General features: G+C 38.6%; 2 pseudogenes across 2 annotated transcripts; both read left to right on the top strand.

The window, feature by feature from the left end:
- The first annotated feature begins 1,582 nt into the window (after nt 1–1,582).
- Nucleotides 1,583–5,776, top strand: LOC105881828 (importin-11 pseudogene; annotated as a pseudogene). Its single transcript, XR_001158945.3, has one exon. The product of XR_001158945.3 is annotated as an importin-11 pseudogene (transcript).
- Nucleotides 3,125–5,776, top strand: LOC142876353 (importin-11 pseudogene; annotated as a pseudogene). The gene has a single exon (XR_012923240.1). The product of XR_012923240.1 is annotated as an importin-11 pseudogene (transcript).
- Nucleotides 5,777–6,841: the final 1,065 nt, after the last annotated feature.

Genomic DNA, 6,841 nt, shown 5'->3' with positions numbered 1-6,841 from the left:
ATAAGTTTTTTTAAACATTCTATTAATAGATATCCATCATAGAATACTTGATTCGCAGAAATTTTCTCTCATTTTGTGGGTTATCATTTCACTTCCTTTATGATGCCCTTTCAAGCACAAATGTTTTTAATTTTGATGATGTTCAGATGATCTTATTTTTTTGTTGTTGTTTTGGTTGTTTGTGTAAGAAACCATTGCCTAACCCAAGGTCACAAATATTTCATTAGGCCCTTTTTAAACAGAAAATAACCTGGTAGAGAGAGAAAATAGAGGTAGTATATAAAATGCAGTTCTGGGTGGAGGAAATCCCAAATTCTACTTGGGAAGCTTTTCCTCAATTCACATCGATTTGAATACACATTTTATTTTCTGCCCACAGGGGCTGATTATTGAGTACTACAGATGTATATATATTCATCAAGCAGTTTAAAAATGGATCCATAATGAAAGTGTTCAACTACTAGAAGGGGTCAGATGGAAGAGGCAATAATTTGGGGGCTAGTAATTGATAAAGGTTTCTTAAAACTGGAACTGGAGCTGGACTTGTTGGGTATGTAGGATCTAGAGCAGGAGTCCTCAAACTACTACCCACAAGCCACATGCGGCCCGCCAAGGACATTTATGCGGCCCGCAGGGTGCTTTTGCCTCCACTGCCTGTCCTGCTTAGCAGCTGACTCATCCTGGGCCCACAGTGCGCATGTGTGGAATGTGCACTGCACTCTCCAATGGCCCTCCAACAGTCTGAGGGACAATGAACTGGCCCCCTGTTTAAAAAGTTTGAGGACCCGTGATCTAGAGTGTAAAAAGAAAAAGGAAGCCCTTTCCTAAGTAGGTGAATAGCAAGGAAAAAAAAGACGAGAATGGGCATTTTAATGAACAGTGAGATCAGTCAGGTTGGAACAGCAACACTAAACCAGGAGGTAGGAGAAGAGAGATGTTACAAAGCCCGAAAAAGAGTTTGCAATACAGAATCGAAGAGCAAAACAAATTTAAGGCTCAGACAAACCTCAGGACTGGAACTAACCCAGAGGACAGATCATAATAACAAGAGACTCTCTCCCATCCTTTCTATGCATATATAGTAATTTCTTTTAAATATAGAATTGATGTTCTTTTTCTGTTAATTTCATTGAGTCTAATTTGTATACAATTAAATTCATCACTTTTAACTGAACAACTTAATACATTTTTTCAATTATACATGGCTATGTTACCACCACAACAATCATGATATAGAATATTCCCATCACCTTCCAAATTTGTATGTGCCTCATTGTACTCAGATTGGTTTGGCTTTTCTGGAATTTCATGTGCATGGGATTATAGAGTATATGGTATTTTTGTCTAATTTCTTTCACTTAGAAAAATGTTTTTGAAGCCGCTTTCGGCATCAGTAGGCGGCGGCGTGTGGACTGGCAGCGTGGGGCGCGGGACCAACCGACGCCACTTCGTATTGGGAAGTGGGAGCAGGAGGGCCGGGCAATTCTGGACCGAACCAAACGGATACTGATTAAGACCAGTGGTGTTGGTGTTCAAGTCCAAGCAGTACCACTTACTAGATTGTGGCCTTGGCAAGGTTTCCATGGATCTCAATAGTGCCAGCACTGTTGTTCTTCAGGTCTTAACACAGGCCACCAGTCAGGATACTACTGTGTTAAAACCAGCTGAGGAGCAGTTGAAACAGTGGGAGACCCAGCCTGGTTTCTATTCAGTGTTGTTGAATATTTTCACAAACCACACACTGGATATAAATGTAAGGTGGCTTGCTATTCTGTATTTTAAAAATGGAATTGATCGCTACTGGAGACGTGTAGCACCCCATGCTCTCTCAGAGGAGGAGAAAACTACTTTGCGTGCAAGGCTCATCACCAACTTCAATGAACCAATAAACCAGATTGCAACTCAAATTGCAGTGCTGATCGCAAAAGTTGCTAGGTTGGATTGTCCCAGACAGTGGCCTGAACTGATTCCCACTCTTATAGAGTCTGTTAAAGTCCAGGATGATCTTCGACAGCACAGAGCATTACTTACCTTCTATCATGTTACCAAGACACTGGCATCTAAACGACTCGCTGCTGATAGAAAATTATTTTATGATTTAGCTTCTGGAATTTATACTTTTGCCTGCTCTTTGTGGAATCACCATACAGACACATTCCTCCAACAAGTTTCTTCTGGCAATGAAGCTGCAGTTCTAAGTGCACTAGAACGAACTCTACTATCCTTGAAAGTGCTGCGTAAGTTAACTGTTAATGGATTTGTGGAACCTCATAAGAATATAGAGGTGATGGGTTTTTTACATGGAATATTTGAACGTCTTAAACAGTTTCTGGAATGCAGTAGAAATATAGGTACAGATAATATGTGTAGAGATAGACTGGAAAAGACCATCATTCTTTTTACTAAAGTGCTGTTGGACTTCTTGGATCAGCATCCCTTTTCATTTAAACCTCTAATTCAGAGATCACTGGAATTTTCTGTAAGCTATGTTTTTACGGAAATTGGTGAAGGCGTTACATTTGAACGATTCATTGTCCAGTGCATGAATCTTATTAAGATGATTGTCAAAAATTATGCTTATAAGCCATCCAAAAATTTTGAAGATAGCAGTCCTGAAACTCTTGAAGCCCATAAGATTAAGATGGCATTCTTCACATATCCCACTTTGACAGAGATATGTAGAAGATTAGTCTCTCATTATTTTCTATTAACTGAAGAAGAACTGACAATGTGGGAAGAAGACCCAGAAGGCTTTACAGTGGAAGAAACAGGAGGAGATTCTTGGAAATATAGTTTGAGGCCATGCACTGAAGTCCTTTTTATAGATATATTCCATGAATATAATCAGACTCTTACTCCTGTACTTCTAGAAATGATGCAAACACTTCAGGGGCCCACAAATGTGGAAGATATGAATGCACTGTTAATTAAAGATGCTGTGTAAAATGCTGTTGGATTAGCTGCTTATGAACTGTTTGACAGCGTTGATTTTGATCAGTGGTTTAAAAACCAGCTTCTTCCAGAATTACAAGTCATTCACAATAGGTATAAGCCACTGCGACGCAGGGTGATTTGGCTCATTGGTCAGTGGATTTCTGTGAAATTCAAGTCTGACTTAAGACCCATGCTGTATGAGGCAATCTGTAACTTGCTTCAAGATCAAGATTTAGTGGTCCGTATTGAAACAGCTACAACTTTGAAGTTAACTGTTGATGATTTTGAATTTAGAACAGACCAGTTTCTACCGTATTTGGAAACCATGTTCACACTACTTTTTCAGTTACTACAGCAAGTTACAGAATGTGACACAAAGATGCACGTTTTGCATGTCCTTTCCTGTGTGATTGAAAGAGTCAACATGCAGATACGACCATATGTGGGATGTTTGGTGCAATATTTGCCCCTTTTTTGGAAGCAGAGTGAAGAACACAATATGTTGAGATGTGCTATTTTGACGACACTTATTCATCTTGTGCAGGGATTAGGAGAAGACAGCAAGAACCTGTACCCTTTCCTGCTCCCAGTTATTCAACTGAGTACAGATGTTTCCCAGCCTCCACATGTTTATCTTCTGGAAGATGGTTTAGAATTATGGTTAGTAACATTGGAAAACAGCCCATGTATTACACCAGAGTTGCTTCGTATATTTCAGAATATGTCTCCCCTTCTTGAACTAAGTTCAGAAAATCTCAGAACCTGCTTTAAGATCATCAATGATTATATCTTTTTATCATCAACAGAATTTTTACAGACATATGCAGTAGGTCTGTGTCAGTCCTTTTGTGAGCTGTTAAAGGAAATTACTACAGAAGGTCAAGTTCAAGTGCTCAAGGTTGTGGAAAATGCCCTTAAAGTGAACCTAGTATTAGGTCCACAAATGTTTCAACCAATTTTACCCTGTGTTTTCAGGGGTATTATAGAAGGAGAGAGGTATCCTGTAGTGATGTCCACCTATCTTGGAGTTATGGGTCGAGTCCTATTACAAAATGCCAGCTTCTTCTCTTCACTTCTTAATGAGATGGCACATAAGTTTAATCAGGAGATGGACCAGCTTTTGGGAAATATGATTGAAATGTGGGTTGATCGAATGGACAACATTACCCAGCCAGAAAGAAGAAAACTTTCAGCTTTGGCTTTGCTTTCTCTTCTGCCATCTGATAATAGTGTTATCCAGGATAAATTCTGTGGTATTATAAACATCTCAGTGGAAGGCCTGCATGATGTCATGACGGAAGATCCTGAAACAGGAACTTACAAAGACTGTATGTTGATGTCTCATCTTGAGGAACCAAAAGTAATGGAAGATGAAGAACCACCCACAGAACAAGATAAGAGGAAAAAGATGCTGGCACTGAAGGACCCTGTGCACACGGTGTCACTGCAGCAGTTCGTCTACGAGAAGCTCAAGGCGCAGCAGGAGCTACTGGGAGAACAAGGGTTCCAGTCCCTCATGGAGACAGTGGACACAGAGATTGTCACCCAGCTACAGGAGTTTTTGCAAGGATTCTAAGAGCACATGCCATGTGGCTGCCTCCCCTTTCTGAAACAAGCCGAATCCCCAGCCTGCCATTTGTATGTGAGAGCCTGCTGAGATAAAGAAATCACTAGCCTATGAAAATGAAGATGTGAAGTGAAGACCACACATTTTTTACTATAAAACATAAAAAATAAATGTAAATCCTACATAACTAAAATCACAAACCTATTCCTCAAAAGAATTTAATTTTATATTTATGAGGGGGCCCTGTGTTTACTAGAGGTACATTTGATGATAATAGCTGCTTAGTTTCCTGTTAAGAGAAGAAACTGTTTGATTACCTTTTCATCATGTACTCTTAACACTCAAGAAGATGAAGGCTAATGTCTGAGATGTTTTTCTGCAACCAAAATTAGTTAGATTTGGCTGCCTTATCCCTTTTTTAAACTAACGAAACTACAAGTATGAAAAATGACAAAGCTGTTCAGCTGATACAATTAAAGAAATTTGTGTACCATGAGAAAATATATAGTAACATATATATTACTAAGATTATCTTGCAAGGGAGTTGTTTTCATTTGACATAGAAAATGTGTTTTATCAGACAAAACCTTTTATTTTCATTCTAGTAATTTGATACAGGAATTAGTAAAGGCATTTTTCTCTTGTTATATTTCCAGTAAATTTATTCAGTCTGTAAACGTACATTGTAAGCCCACAAAAATGAACCTGTGGTACTGCTGTACCAGGTGGGAGACCTCTGGTCATGATTTGGTCCTAGTTCCTTTGTTATTCCTGAAAGACAGCAGCCCTGTGAGCACCGAGAAGAACCGGGCAGTCCCCAGTCCCACCTGTGCTGTGACAGTCCCTCATGGCTGCACTTGTCCCTCTCAGGTTCCTCAGTGCAGGGGTGCGTCTGGGCCTCAGTGATATGGGTGCACCTCGGAGGACCCAGCAGCCATCCCCAGGGTACCAACACTGACGTAACTAGTCTTCCTTCCTTATTCCTCCAACACGCAGTACATAAAAAGGGGAAAAGGAGAATATAAAGCCTTACTTTGTTTTACTTCGCATTTATTGTAAGGAACCTTTAAAGCATTTTTTTTAGAAATACGCAGAAGCAAGGTTGGAAAATGTCTTATCTTTCTATAGAAAGTTGGATACGGTATGTAACTGCGGGAAACCCACTGCCCCTTTGTAAGCTGTGGAACCCAAAATGTATTGGGATATTTGATGTTTTCAGCAAGAGGAAGAAAATATGGTCCAAATTAAATTTTCCAAAGATACCTCAAAAAAAAATGTTTTTGAGATTTATGCCTGTTATAGTTTATTCATTGTCTGAAATATCACTGAGTTTTGCACTTATCAATTGGAGCTATTGTGAATAGAGCATCTATGAGAATTTGAGTACAAGTCTTTGAGTGGACATATATTTTCATTTTCCTTCAGTAATGCAATACTCTTTCTAAAAATACAATCCTATGCATGTCTACACTTGTAAAAGATTTTGTGCAAGTACTCTGCAATAGTATGGGTGCATCTGCTCTCATCAATGTGTAATATGCAATTTTGCAATAACAAGTACATGTGTTAAGATGGAGCACGGTAATAGGATTGCATTAAAAACCATTTTAGAACTGATTATGCTTTTTGGCTGTTTCTTATCTGACTCTTCTGTTTATGTTAAAGAAGGAGAATATAGTGCTAGTGATTCAGCCTCAAAATATTCACAATAATTTTTTACAACATCTTTATTGATTATAACTGCCACATAAGAAACACCATGTATTTAAGATATAAAATCTGACAAATTTTGACATATGCATATATTCATGAAATCAGCACCACAAGCAGGACAATGAACATACCCGTCACTCCCAGAATTGTGTTTACGTCCCTGTATCCTCCTCCTCCTTTACCTCCCAACATGCCCAGGCAACCACTGATTTGCTTTTGGTCACTAGGGATTAATTTGCATTTCCTGGAGTTTTATGTAAATGGAATTATACATTGGTGCTATTTTCCCAGGATTCTTTCATGACACATAATTACTTTGAAATTCATCCATGTTGTTGCACATATATTTCATTTCTTTTCATTGTTGAAAAATATTCCATCACCTATTAATAAACTTTTGGTTGTTTCCAGTTGGGGCTGTCATAAATAAAGCCTTTAAGAACATTTGTGTGCAAATCTTTGCATGGACATATGCTTTCATTTAATTAATACGTAGGAGTGGAGTAACTGGGTCTTGTAGCACTTTTATGTTTAACCTTTTATGAAAGTGCCAAAATTTCCAAAATGGTTTTTAACCATTTTCTAGTCCCACCAGCAATAAATGAGAGTTCTAGTTGTTTCATATCC

This window comes from Microcebus murinus, chromosome 15, assembly GCF_040939455.1.
Source record: "Microcebus murinus isolate Inina chromosome 15, M.murinus_Inina_mat1.0, whole genome shotgun sequence".
Classification (NCBI taxonomy): domain Eukaryota; kingdom Metazoa; phylum Chordata; class Mammalia; order Primates; family Cheirogaleidae; genus Microcebus; species Microcebus murinus.
Note: the sequence above shows the minus strand (reverse complement) of the source record. Positions and strands in the feature narration are given on the sequence as shown.